Genomic DNA, 15,421 nt, shown 5'->3' with positions numbered 1-15,421 from the left:
TTGAAATCTCCATGCTTCAACTCTGACAGAGTAAAAAGGACAAGGGAAGGCTCCACTTCCGTTTGACATAATGCCATTTCTTCCAAGAAGAACCTATTATTGGTTTATATTTTCATCCTTTTCTGAAAATACATCAGAATATCTTTTTTATTTCATTTCTAATGCATAAAAGGTGAACACACTACAATATGATTATATAATTTAATGAGATGTCACAGCTGCACCTCAGTCCACCAGGTTTTATAGTTTAAAGTACATATACACAGCACAACCTTGTTTCAAAAGGCCCATCAATCCTGAATCTCTACACAATGACATCTAACAAAATAGGAAGTCTCCCCCACAAAAAATATAATAAAGTCTGCCAAGAAAACTCATGGATGTAAGAAGACCCTGGCTTAACTTGTACACCTTGGCCCAGAGTCTACCACCTTTACTAGGTTGAGTAGCACTTTGCTTCACAAGGGGTCCCACTGATTGAAACAGAGCTACTTACAGAGAAATGTTTTACTATAAGGATGGGAGAATCTTGCCCTTTCCTTTGTGCTGCATCCATGCCCCATCCATCTTATATAATTAGACTGTAAGCTCTTAAGTGCAGGGACTGCGTCCTCATACTTGAATGTAAAGTGCCTAGCACAGTTTTGGATTTATAAATCATAAATAAAACAACAATAAAAAACTTTCATGTGACATGAGTGTTTTCACCTTCTACTGGCACAGGACAGAGTAAAGACAGCATGGTGAAAGTGATCATTTTGGTCTCAGCGGTTTTTCCACAAAATTCAGAGAGCAGCATCCCATTAGACTGCCGCTTGACAGCTGAGCACCCAGCTGAGCACCCAGCTTTCCGGTTATACAGCCATGTTGATGTGACAGCAGAACCTCATTTTCCCTCTTCTGTACCATGTAAAACCTTCTGGTTCACTTTATTCTTCACAGCATAAGTGCCCAACTATAGTGATGCATCAAACAAACTCACTCATAACTAAACCACTGGGGCCTAGATCTTGAAAGAGATTTGGGCACTTAATTCCCATTACAATAGATGGGAGTTTAGGTGCCTAAATATCTTTGATGATTGAATCTTTGATGATCTGGGCTTAAGAGCCTGAGACAAAGCTTACTCAAGTCAACAGGAGTATGTCTACACTGCAATAAAATATTTGTGGCTGGCCTGTGTCAGCTAACTCAGGATCATGAGGCTTAGCCTGAAGGACTTTAAAATTGCAGTGTAGACTTTTGGGCTCAGATTACAGCCCAGGTTCTGAGCCCCCATGATTGTGGAGGGTCCCAGAGCCTGGCCTCCAGGCAAAGCATGAACATTTACACCAGTGAAATCCAACCTAGGCTAGTGAGTGGGCTGCATGACTGGCCCTCCTTCATCTCAGTGGGCTGCAAGATTGTCGCAACCAAGATGGTCTCCCAGGATAGGGTAATTCTATTAACTGAGGTTGGGTACCTAGAATTTGTGGGGAGTGCTGTTTGAATCATGGTGGCATCTTGATGGGAAGCAGAGGAAGTGCACGGCTCTCACAGTCAATGTTGTGTGCTACCAGCACACACCTCACTTCACGTGCCTTTTCTTTAAGTATGTGTCACTTTAGTAATATTGGTAGGAGAAAACCTCTGCGGATAAAAAGCAGCATAATTTGGCAACCCTGTGCATGGGCAATGGTAAACACAGTGTCTCCTGAGCCACACATAGAGCCTCATGAGCCTATATCAGCTGACACAAGCCAGCCAATGCAGGCCAGCCACCCTGCAGACATATCACAGTGAGACATATCTTAGGCTGTTATACAGTCCTCCTGATTGTCAAGACCAACAATCATACTATTTAGCTTCGTCTAATGGGAATGAATGAAAAGTGTAGCTATGAATTCTGAGTGCTAACTAAAAGTATGGTATTATTCCTTGTTCAGCTGAGCAAAATAGGTATGGTTTCTTTTAATCTACAACTATGCAGTATTTTACAACATTTCATCCACCTCCTGTCACTATTCTTGAGTGTCCCTCAAAACTTTTACAGTTGGTAAATACTTTAGAATGTCTCACAAGTTACATGATCCAGTGAAAAAAATGGTAATAAATGCCCATCTTGAGAATGTCACTAGTATTGATTCATATTATAGTTTCCATTCCAGCAGATTTGGCACACAAACTATGTTCCACATAATTCATATTATGCCAGTATAATGTTATGAATATTAGAAAAACTCACCATAAGAGCTTCTTTTTTTCTAAAAATATAATGCAATCATTCTAGGCTTTTACACCTAGAATTATCCAAGAGAGAGTGATATTTCAAGGCTCAAAAAATGTATGGAAATATAGGAAATAGTCAATATTTGAGGCGAGGATGGGTTTTATCAACAATCTCACTTTATTTCTCCCCAGATTAGCCATCCTAATCTATTGCACATGCTAAGTGAGTGCAGAACAGCCTAGCTCAGATTTTATTATTGGTAATACTTTAAACCTGACTATTATTTCAAATTTGGCATCTCCTCTGAATTATCAAACCAAAGTCCTTGATAGATTTATGTGCTACTAAGATGTGTCTAAACTTCCCTTAGCAAAAAAAAAAAAAGCATTAGATTTGTAATTTTCCACTCTATTAGGCCTGTTCTACACTAGACCAGGAAGGTCATTTTAAGATACAAAACTCCACCTTAAGCCAAGCCTTGGTGGCATCCACACTGAGGAAAGCCAATGGGAGCAAATGCTCTCGACAGTCTTCCCTTACTCCTTGTAAAAGGAAGAGTACCAGATGCTGGCAACAAATGTCCTCAGCATTCGTTTTAGGGGTTTATACTAGACCCGCTAAATCGAATGCCAGAAGATTGACCTGCAGAGCATCAATCTTCACGTAAGTATAGATATGCCCCTAATGACAATCCACATAATAACCAAAAGCAGCATGTATAATTATTTCCCTAAATTTCAATATTGTTAGTTTTAGAACTAATTTGTCAGGATACAGAGACTGTGGCTTCCTTGCTATTTAAATAGGAATAACCATCATAAAAACCAACTATTTAGGAGATGAGTGACTGATGGAAGTGTAATTTTTTTTTCAGATTTACAGGCCTAAAACTTACTATATCAGCTAAATAGTGTGAAAACACAGAGCAAATGCAATTTTGTAATAACACTAAGTAAATAGTGCCAACCGTTTTTGAATATTACAATTAAAATTGTTCTTTTACCTCTCATAGCAAAACTAAAAAGTAATGCTGTGAGAGCTGGGTTAATACAAGGCACAATACAGCATACAGCAGGCATATTCACATTCCTGTCACCTACATTCTTTTAGCTAGTTAGCAACTAATTTAATTAGTAGAGTTCTCAGAAATTAAAGGAGACAAACTAGTAATGTTATTAATAGGTTATGTAACAGATTTTTGAAGCAGACTTTCAATTATGAATGACAGCGGACCAAATTCTGCCCTTCTTCAGGTAACACAGTGACCCATGACAACATCAGAACCTGAACAGAGAAATAGAAAGAGAGCAAGATTGATCTTATTACCTGGGCTGCCCCACTGACTTTCTTGAGGACAGAAACTGAAGAATAAATTATGGTTTTATAGAGCTTTCATCAGGCCTCTTTTATGGCAAGGCCCAAAAACTGCTTCAAGATATTTAATATTATAATTAATATCTAGGAAAATACTTTGTATTTCAATTTTTAAAAAATATTAGTTCACAGTCTGATATTTACTCAATGATAATCCAATAACAAAAAGATATTTTTAAGGATAATGCTGTAATGATCTGAATAATACTAGCTATAGACAGAGGAAGTCATACATTGGCAGTTTCTCTCTAGGATATAAATGTTGCATTGTGATGGTATTGATTGAACAAACAGGATAATGTTTTCATTTAGACTGAGGTAGGCAACTTCTGGACTTTTGGAAGTTAACGTGAGTTAAAACATGTTCTAATCCTGACTTATTAATGTGACCAAGAATTAAAATGTTACCTACCACTCTTTCTAAGATTTTTGCTTAGTTTTGCAATTATTATTTTTCTGACTAAAGTTTCACCACTGAACCAAAACAACTATGTGATATAATGCAATTTAGTCTAATATTTAGCCTTTTGCATTCTATAAGGCATCTATATCTCCTAAAGTACAAATTAAACTCTGTTATATACCTTGTCCAACCAAGTAATCTTAATCATTACACTCAGAATTAAACTGAAACTGGATTAGCAAACGTGAATTTAATTCATTATGAGCCTAAATATGACAATCATTAGATTTGGCCTGCCAGCCAATTTTTATAGCTCCCAAGACAGGATGAATATATTTACACTCTAAAAATTACAAATATTTAACTATGGATGTGTACACAGGAAACAAGTCAAGGGCAACCAATCCATCAGAATGCAAACAGTTGGAGATAAAAACTGTCAGGAATCTGGATTGCCAATGGCAGTGTCACGTCAATTTCATTACTAACTTTCCCATGTTTGCTGTGAAATGTCAGTCCCTGACCACACTGCCTGATGCTTTCCTGCACATTGAATATTGGTTGTCATTTCTTGGATGCCCAGGTTTAGACTTCTGCCTAAAGCTTGACAAAAATATGAGTCTCTAGCTGCTCTTTACTGCATATCAGTTATAAAATAATTCAGTCCTAAAACAAACAGACTAGATGAAGATTCTGAATAACAAAATTAAATACAATTATCATTAAAAACCATCTTGGAATACTATGAGGGAAGTCATTATCTCCATTTTAAATCTAGAAAAACAGAGGCATGGAGAAGCTAAATAGTAGAATTAGAGAATTACAAAATAATAGAGTTGGAAAAGTCCTATCTCTGCTCAAATCAGGATCAACCCCAACTAAATAATTCAAGTCAGGATTTTGTCAAACCTCTCCTTTAAAACCTCTAAACATGAAGAGCCCACCACTTCCCTAGGTAAGACATTGCAGAGCTTCACCATCCTCTTAGTGAAATAGTTTTTCCTAATATCCAACCTAGCTGTCCCACACTGTAATTTGAGACCATTGTTTCTTGTTCTGTGTCTGCCACCACTGAGAACAGCCTAGCTCCATCCCCTTTGGAGCCCCCTTCAGGTAGTTGAGTCAAATCCCTCCTCACTATTCTCTTATGCAGACTAAATCAGCTCAGTTCCTTCAGCCTCTCCTCATAAGTCATGTGCCCCAAACCCCTAATTATTTTCATTGCCCTCCACTTGCCTCTCTTTGCAATTTGCCAACATTCTTCCTGTAATGAAGGGTGGGGGGGGCGTAGAAAAACTGGACACAATACTGTAGATGTGGCCTCACCAGTGCTGAATACAGGGAAATAAACACTTCCGACAGTCTATTGGCAATGCTCTAACTAATGCAGCCCAATATGCCATTAGCCTTCTCGGCTACAAGAGCACTCTGTTGACTCATATCCAGTTTCTCATCCACTGTATTCCCCAGGTCCTTTTCTGCAGAACTGCCATTTCGCCAGTCGGTGCCCAGCTTGTAGCCGTGTTTGGGATTCTTCCATCCTAAGTATAGGACTCTGCACCTGTCCTTGTTGAACTTCATCAGATTTATTTTGGCCCAATTCTCCAATTTGTGTAGGTCACTCTGGATCTTATCCCGACCCTACAGCATATCTACCTTTCTCAGCAGCTTACTGTTATCTGCAAACTTGCTAATGGTGCAATCCATCCTATCATCCAGATTATTAATGATGTTGAACAAAATGCAGCCCCAGGCCTGACCTCTTGGACACTCCATTTGATACTGGCTGCCAACTAGACATTGGACTATATTATTATAGTTAATACCTGTTGAGCCCAACAATCTAACCAGCTCTCCATCCATCTTATAGTCCATTCTTCCAAACCATACTTATTTAACTTGCTGGCAAGAATTATGTGGGAAACTGTATCAGAAGCTTTACTAAGGTACATCATGTCCACTGCTTTCTCCATATCCTCAGAGCCAATTACCCCATCATAAAAGGCAATTACTTGGTCAGAAATGACTTGCCCTTGATGAATCCATGTTGACTGTTCATGATCACCTTCTTCTCCTACAGTGGTTTCAAAATGGATTCCTTAAGGACCTGCTCCATAATTTTTCCAGGAACTGAAGTGAGGCTGATTGGTCTTAGTTTCCTGGATCTTCCTTCTTCCCCTTTTTAAAGATAATGGCACCACATTTGACTTTTCACATCAACCAGGATCTCCCTCCAGTTGCTATGAGTTTTCAAAGGCAATGGCCAATGACTCTTCAATCTCATCAGCCAATGCTCTCAGCACTCTCAGATCTGGCCCCATGGACTTGTACATCTTCAGCTTTTCTAAACAGATTGTAACCTGTTCTTTCACTACTCAGGGCTGCTCAACTCCTTCTCATTCTGTACTGCCCAGTGCAGCACTTTGGGAACTTGTCTGTGAAGACTAAAGACTAAGGCAAAAAAAAAAAAAAAAAAAAAAAAAAAAAGCATTGAGTACTTCAGCTTTTTCCACATCATCTACTTTTGGATCTACTATTGCCTTCTGTTACTCACACACCTTCTGAGTGTGGTATACAGTCCCATCTAGTGGCATTGAGACCACCTACAGAGCACTGGTCAAATTTATAAGCAGAGCGTCCTCACTACCAAACCCAATATCTCAAAATAATGGAGCACTAATTTCAAATCTGTACTCCTGCTTTACTCAGGAAATAATGCTAATATTGAAATAGTTATTTCAAAATAACATTAGTGTGGATGCTCTGGTGCCACTATTTCAAAATAACTACTCCCCAGAGTAATCTGAACTAATTACACCCCAGTGCTTCCGGGGGCTCCAAGTTGAAGTAGTACGCACACATTAACAGAGCATGCCTCAGACTCATTTTGAGGCTTCCCTGTAGTAGGCAGATGATATTTTAGTTTTGTAAAATCGGGAATTATTAAGTCAATGTAGTCATTCCAAAATAATTTCCTAGTGTACACACACCCAGAAGGAATAATGAGTCTGCCCTATAGCTTTAGCTTTTAGCTCATATGATAGAGGCTCCAGGGGTCACAGATTCAGACATCACAGATTCAGTTCCACCTGAAGATGACCAGGGTCTATCAGTGTTCTTCCCCACTCAGTAAGGGTCCCACTCTTTCTCTAATCGTCTTCTTGTTGCTAACATATCTATAGAAACCCTTCTGTTATTCTTCATATACCTTCTTCATATTCTTACTAGCTGCAACTCCAAGTGTACTTTAGCCTTAGACATTATATCCCTGCATGCTCAAGCACTGGTTTTTTATTCCTCCCTAGTCATCTGTCCAAATTTCCACTTCTTGTAAGCTTCCTTTTTGTGTTTAAGATCACTGAAGTTTTCTCTGTTAAGCTAAGCAGGTCACCCTGCTATATTTTCTATTCCTTCTGCACATTGGGATAGTTTATTCCTCACTCTCAATAAAGCTTATTTAAAATATAAACATGTCTCCTGGACTCCTTCCCCTCTTCCCAAACTAGCTTCCCAGTGCACCCTGCCAATCAGTTCCCTGAGGGACTAAGAGTCTGATTTTCTGAAGTTTGAGGGCCATATCTGCTGCTCTCCTTTTTTCCTTTTGTCAGGATCCTGAACTTAACCATCTCATGTTCACTGCTGCCTGGGTTGCCACCTACTTCTACAACTCCTACCAATTCTTTCCTATTTGTGAGTAGCAGGTCAACAGGAACATGGCCTCTAGTTGGTTCCTTCAGCACTTGAAACAGGAAGTTGTCCCCATTACTCTCCAAAAACTTCCTGGGTTTTCTGCATTGCTCTCCCAGAAGAATTCAAGGAGTTTGAAGTCCCCAATGAGCACCAGGGCCTGTGAAATCCTCCTCTACATATTCCTCCTGATCTAGTGGTCTGTAGCAAATGCCCACAATGACATTGCTCATGTTGCTCTCACCTTTAATCTCAACCCCAAAACTTTCAATGGGCTATTCTCCAATTTTACACCAGAGCTCTGAGCACTCATAGTTCTCTCTTACATACAGTGTGGCTCCTCCACTTTTTAACCCATGCCTATCCTTTATGAACAGTTTATACCCATCCATGGCAGTGCTCTGGTCATGTGAGTTACTCCACTACACTGACTTGCTATTAGAACCAGGATGAGAGACTCCTGTTTACCCACTAACCCACAATTCTTTCTAGGCAAACCACTGAACCACTCTATGGGTACATCTACACTTTGGGCTGACTCAGAAGGTCTGACTGAGATACCATTTTGAAAACAGAGGGTAGCCATGGCAGCACAAGCTGCAGGAGAGGAGAGCTCTCCCTAGTACACTCTCTTTGGGAATGTAAGGCATGTTCTCAGGCTGGCTTGCCCTTTTGTGGGACTGTATTTTTAGCACATTAGCTCAAACCACACTGGCATAGGTATGTCTCCTCAAGTTGGAATTTACACCTCCCGCTCAAAGTGTAGACAGACCCTAATATTTCTCAGTTTCACTAGCTATAAGATGGGGCAATAATATTTACTCTATGTGAAATCTTGACAATATATAGGATTTAAGATGTCCCCAAATACAAGTAAATAGTTCAGTAGGAACTATCTATGAAGACACACACAGGAAATGAACTAATAATTTGTGTTCTAATGGAATTTGCATAGGACTGAGAGTCAATTTGTCTTGTTTTATGATACTAGTTTTGACCCTGACTTCCTTGTGATCTTGAACAATAATGTTACCTCTTTGAACCTCAGTTTCTCAATATGTTCAATGGAAATCCCTACACCTCTAGCCTGGGAGCACTGATGTCAACGTTTGGGACTGGGGCAAGACAGGCGGTCTCAAGTGAGAACCGCTGAGGATGTTCCACATGCCTGCTTTCGTTCCTTACCTCCATTTGCCTTCAGTCTGTGGCGTTATCTTTCTCATCCTTCTCCCTTCTACTGTAGGGAATGGTTTTGGGGAAGAGAGGTCACATATGTCGTCTGGCTCCAGGTTCTGAGACCTGTCCTGCTTGCCACTGCTTTCTTTGGATGGTGGGGATGGGGATGGGTGATTGGCTCCCGTTTGGTGGTGGTGGAGAAGCTTGAAGGAATTGTTACAGTTTTCTGCCCACGTATGGTAACCATTTCATGCTCCCTATTTCAGTTCCACCCTGAATCAACTCAGTGGGTTGCCTGGGCTTAAGTCCTGGCACAGCATTGTATGAAGAGGGAGTGTACAACTATGTTTCACACAGCTTGTGGTTCCCCCCCTTATTTTATTTCTCCTACCTCTGATGTGCAGCAGGGGATAAGGTCAGGACTCTGAATTCCTATCAAGGTCGCTGGGAAGATCTCAGGGTTATGAAGGAGCACCAAACCTCAGGTTCATAATCTACCCAAGATATTGGTGCTCATTGACATCCACATTGAAAGAACCCTCCTGGGTACTTTGGCAAGGTAACCACAGCTAGATAAAGTTTTAAACAAAGTTGTGGCCTCTGAATTTAAATGTATTATGGTGTCTGTGTCTTATTGTGCCCACATCAATAATAACATTTACCAATTGGACTACAAAATATCTGTAAAGTTCTATATCAGAACAAAGTACTATTAAAGTCTGACAGTGACAGAGTAATTCTGGATTATGTGACTCACTCTCATTTACTTAATATATTAGTCCTCAATGCCTCTGGAAACCACCATCAATCTCCTGCTTTTTTCAAAATATTGTTTTTATTTTCAGAACCAAAATGCTTTTCAGTTTTCTCAAACATTCCAACAATAAAAATATTGTGCATGAAATTTTGAAATAAAAATTGATTATTTACAATTCTCCAATTTCACAAACATTTCTTAACTTATAAACAGGAAAATGTACAAATGACAACTAACAAGAATTTGTGACAAATATTTCTATCAATATTATCACAAAAGCAGTTGGGATAGATAAGGAAAGTTGTGGTATCATGCCAGGCTGCCTACAGGATATCAAATTAGAATGATAATTGAGTGTATTCATTTGACATATAGACTCATCAGCTATCTGGCATGTTACCAGAGGATATAAGGGGTAAACTGTATTTGGTTGGTGGCATATGTGTTTCAATTTTTTCAATAGATCTATCAGTTAGAAAAAATAATATTCTTTGCTTTGCCCTAAAATAATGAATGCTTCTGCCAATTGTTTTTTCCTTTGTTGCTGCTTGTTTGTTTTACAGTTACATTTGTGTGGGTGAGAAATTCTCTGTATTCATTCCTCCCACAGCAAATAACTGACTGGAAGTGTGCAATGAATATATTTTCAGTGCACTCCACTTGACACTGTATTTCCATAGTGTTTGAAACCCTTGCTTTGAAATCAGTAAAAAATATAAAAAAACAACTCATTTTGTTAAAAAATAGTCTGTGAAAGATAACTTTCTTCCTAGATATTTCAATGGACTAGGGAAAAAAATACTACATTATTCTTCATCAAAAACGAATGCTCCATTTAGCCCAGTATTCTGTGTTCTGGCCAACGCTGAATGTTTCAGAGTGGATGAACAGAACAGGACAGTTTTATTTGATCCATCCCATCATCTAGTCCCACATTCTGGCAGCTGGAAACTTAGGGAAACTCAGAGCATGTATCCCTAAACCTCTTGACAAATAGCCATTGAGGGACCTATCCTCTATGATCTTATTTAATTTTTTAAACCCAGGCATGCATTTGGCCTTCACAACTTCTACTAGCAGTGAGTTCCACAGGTTCTCTGTGTCAACAAAGTACTTCCTTTTGTTTATTTAAACCTGTTATCTGTTAATTTCATTGGGTGACCCCTTAGTTCTTGTGTTATGTGAAGAAGGTAAATCATATGTCCCTATTTACTCTCTTCATACCATTCACAATCGTTAAGATGTCATTTCCTTAAACTGAAAATGGAATGCTGTGAAAAAGAAGGTCAGTGCTCAGATGCTGGCACAAGCCAGGCCACACAGGGCTGACCTGAGCCATCTTGTGTTTCCATTTGCCTAAGCTGAGCCACCTGGCATTATACTTTACCCAATTTGGCATGGACGTTATACCTCCAATATGACCTATTAGACTAGTATCCACCCCACCCTTCCTCATGTTCATTCGCCTACCCCCAGCTATATCCTTTCTTACTTCATTTTCCTCCCTCTCAGTGTTAAAATCTGGCGTAGAGATTACCTGGGCATCTCTCAACCGTCTCCCCCAAATTCCTAGTTTAAAGCTCTCTTAATCAGTTGAGCCAGCCTCCATCCTAGAAGTCTATTTCCCTCCCTACTTAGGTGAAGTCCATCCCTAGAGAACAGTCCTCTGTCCATAAATGCCTCCCAGTGACCATACATCCCAAAGCCCTCCTTATAGCACCACTGCCTAAGCCATCTATTGATCATCATAATCCTGTCACATAATCCTGTCACTATCTGTGCCGCTGCCTGACTAGAAGGCTACCTTTATAGGACCCCTAATCAGTGAAGCCCCGCCCCCTAATCAGGGCTCAGCTTCTCTCCCAGCACACTGCCCCTACAAACAATACAAATACAAAACCAGTTACAAACTTCTCCTCCAACAGAACTCCCACTCAAACTCCCCTGTTTACAGCTCTGTTTGCTTGGCTCCTGTGCCGCTGCAGCTATCCCTAATAAATGTTGTTCTCCTTCTCTGTCTTTCTTTTCCAATTCTAATATAGCTTTTTTTGAGATGAGGTAACCAGAATCTTTTATGTGTTTATCTTTGCAGCATAATAGAGTGATCCTATTTCATCCATTATAAAAATGGGGAATTGAGGCTAAGTGACTGGCCCAAGGATGCCTGTGGTAGAGAAGGGACTTGAAATTGGGTCTCCTGTATCCTTTGATACTGCCCTAACCATTGCATGTTCTTCTTCTTGTGATCAACAAGGATGTGGATCGGTTTCAGTTTCCCCAAAGGTGTATCAAAGTGATGGGAGAAGGAGTGATAAAAAGGCAGGCAATGGCTTAGAGAAGAAAGCAAAGAAGGAAAGGGGAGTGACCGGAGGAAATCAAACCTGCTATCAAGAACATTGGTGTTGCCAGACATGGGAACAGCTCTAAAGAAGACAAAAAAAAAGTAACTAACTACTAAGGAGAGTGATCAAATAGAAAAGGGTAGCTGCCAGACAAATTAAGGATTAGGGATGTGGTGCCAAGATAGAGAATTTCCAAAAGAGGACCCCAGATGAATAAGGTTTACATTTATTTTATTGTATTGTATTGTATTTTGACCCCCTAAGAATTTGATGATTGCTCTGAAATTTGCTTTTTTCCTGCTTCTTGGTAATCAAAGTTTCCCCCACTGATCTGGCATAAACTGGTAGCAAAAGCCTGCAGAAAAGAAAGAAGGAAAGCACATTATCTAATCCTCTTTGGAACTTCTGGCCTATCTTGGCCAGTTTTGGAGTGAACATTTCCTGAGTTATGGCTTGGACATTTGTAGTCAACCTGATAACTTCACACATTTGAGGGAACTGAGCAGGAGAGAAGAGTGAGGGGGGATTTGATAGCAGCCTTCAACTTCCTGAAAGGAGGTTCCAAAGAGAAAGGAGATAGGCTGTTCTCAGTGATGGCAGATGCAGAACAAAGAGCAATGGTCTCAAGTTGCAGTCAAGGAGGTCTAGTTTGATTATTAGGAAAAACTATTTCATCAAGAGGGTGGTGAAGCACTGACACGGGTTACCTAGGGTGGTGGTGGAATCTCCATCCCCAGAGGTTTTTAACCCCAGGCTTGACAAAGCCCTGGCTGGAATGTTTTAGTTGGGGTTGGTCCTGCTTTGAGCAAGGGGTTAGACTAGATGACCTCCTGAGGTCTCTTTCAATCCTAATCTTCTACGATTCTTGGACTCTATGAGGCAAGCATTTGACAAGGGAGCTTCATAAAACAGACACTGAAACCCCAAATGTCAAGTATTTGCAGATTTAATAATGATGTATGTGGCAGGCTGGTGAGACCTAAGATTGAAGTGCTAAAAATTTCCAGGGCTTGCTGAGATCACATTGCTGGTGATATGCAGCTTTTATAACTCAAAGAAAACCATTATATAAACATTGATTTTAACCAATTTTTACTCTTAAAACATGAACAATTATTTCTCAAAAAATAAACACCAGGAACTAAAAAACACTGTTCTAATCAGAAAGACGTGTGTCCTCTCCGCTACCCTTGCTTTCAGTAACCTCTAGCATTAATCTACTCTATATTTGAGAGCATTTGTCTGTCTAGCCTCCTAAATGGTAAGAGCTAGCACCACCAAATTCAGTATCCAGCCTCCTCTTAACTTAAACCAAGGACAGGGTTTGGTTTTGCCCGGAAAATTGGATGTACCTAGAATGGGATTGCTTCTCATAAAATGGACAGAGAGGGCTCTGCCATATAATTACCACAAAGGGGCAGCAGGAGTTATGGGATGGAAAGTTATATTGTGTAATGACTACAGGGGGTAACAAGGGGCCAGAGATGGGGCACTGGGCAGTTATAACCCCATTGAGGTAGCAAGGGGCAGGGGATGAGAAAGGAATAACTATCTACTATATAGTGATAGAAATGTAGCCGTGTTAGTCTGGGGTCGCTGAAGCAAAATGCAGGACAATGTAGCACTTTAAAGACTAGCAAGATGATTTATTAGCTGATGAGCTTTCGTGGGCCAGACCCACTTCCTCAGATCAAATAGTGAAAGAAAATAGTCACAACCATATATACCAAAGGATACAATTAAAAAAATGGACACATATGAAAAGGACAAATCACATTTCAGAACAGGAGGGGGATGCGGGGGGGGGGGAGGAAGGAAGGTAAGTGTCTGTGAATTGATGATATTAGAGGTGGGGAGAATGGGATGTCTGTGAGCTAATGGTATTAGAGGTGATAATTGGGGAAGCTATCTTGGTAATGGGTAAGATAGTTTGAGCGTTTGTTCATTCCTTCCCGGAGAGTGTCGAATTTTAACATGAATGACAGTTCAGAGGATTCCCTTTCAAGTGCAGATGTGAAAGGTCTTTGTAGCAGAATGCAGGTGGCTAAGTCATTTAGAGAGTGTCCTTTCTGGTTAAAATGGCAAGAAACTGTTTTTTCTTTGTGATCTTGTCTGATATCTGTTTTGTGGGCATTAATCCTTTGGCGAAGTGTCTGAGATGTTTGTCCAATGTACATAGCAGACGGACACTTTCGGCACATGATAGCATAAATTATATTTCTGGATGTGCAGGAATATGTGTTCTTGATCTTACAACTCATTTGGTTAGGTCCAATAATGGTATCAGCAGAATGAATATGTGGACAAAGCTGGCAAATATAGTGGAGCTTCTCATAAACCAAACAGAAAAGAAACAGAATCTCTAAATCAAGTACAGTCCTCAAAATTGACATACCTGTGCAAATGTTGACAGATGGCTCAGGGTGGGGTCAGGGAGGGCAGGTGCTTAGGGTGGCGGCACACAGTGCCACCTCTGTCAGCCAACCCCAGAACATAGCTGCCACAGCAGCTCCATTCTGGACTGCTGGGGGGATGTGCCTACCCCCAAGCTGTAGCAGCTCTGTGCTGGGGCCAGAGGAGCAGGCAACTTCCCTCTACTCCCAGCTGCATCTGTTAAATGCTGGGGCCAGAGGAGAGGGCACCTTTCCCCAGCTATAGCACCCAAACTAGAACTGCCCCAGAGCTGCTGCTACCAGGGGCAGGTGGTCCTTCCATGGCCCCCATGTCGCCAAAGCTGGACCTGACCCAGATGGGGGACATGCACCTCTCCCTCAGGTGTGCTCATTAAAGGCATGGTGGCCATGGAAATGCGCTTCTCATCTGAAGCTACATTGGAGTGACCCTTATCTTATGTTCACAATAAGAAATTATTTTGATCAAAGAAGAAAGCTGGAGTTAAAATAATCTGCACTGGCTGCTTGTTAGCTTCCAGACAGAATTCAAATGGTTGGTTTTAAACTGAATGGCTTGGGACCTGATTATATAAGAGACTGCTTCTTTCCTCATGTGAGAAACAGCTAAGTGAGCAACAGAAAATTTGAATTTACACCCTCTTGGCTTAAAAGTGGGAGCTGGTTGCAGGCCTTTTTCTGGGACTGATCCTCATTTTTGAATTGCATTCCCTTCTTCCACCTGACAGAAGCCAGAGGCCAGATTCATAAACCATCAAGGCAGGCTGCAAGGATCTTTTCCCCCTCAGGATTATGGGGAAAGGGAAAGGTGCAGTGTAGACTGGTGGGATGTCAGAGAAGAAGTTACTGGTATTATTACAGATAATTATAAGTGTGAATTTTTATGGCATTCTAGGATGCATTTTGTGTATGTGTGCGCGTGCGCGTACGCGTGTGTGATTTATACTTTTGTAGTTATAAATTTTAATTGCTATAAAAGCACCTGGAGAATGGCTCTTCACTTTCAAGAGAAATACACAAAATTACTCTCTTCTACTTCAAGTTTTTATTACATGGAGATAT

At 40.4% G+C, this 15,421-nt stretch overlaps 1 protein-coding gene across 3 annotated transcripts in view; it reads right to left on the bottom strand.

Moving 5' to 3' along the window:
* GRM8 (glutamate metabotropic receptor 8) overlaps positions 1 to 15,421 on the bottom strand; it is a 507,705-nt gene that overhangs the window by 75,779 nt on the left and 416,505 nt on the right. The window lies entirely within an intron of this gene.

The sequence above is a fragment of the Pelodiscus sinensis genome, chromosome 1 (genome assembly GCF_052426305.1).
Source record: "Pelodiscus sinensis isolate ZL-2025 chromosome 1, ASM5242630v1, whole genome shotgun sequence".
NCBI classification, from domain to species: Eukaryota; Metazoa; Chordata; order Testudines; family Trionychidae; genus Pelodiscus; species Pelodiscus sinensis.
The sequence above is the reverse complement of the archived record's forward strand: the minus strand, read 5'-3'. Positions and strand labels throughout refer to the sequence as shown.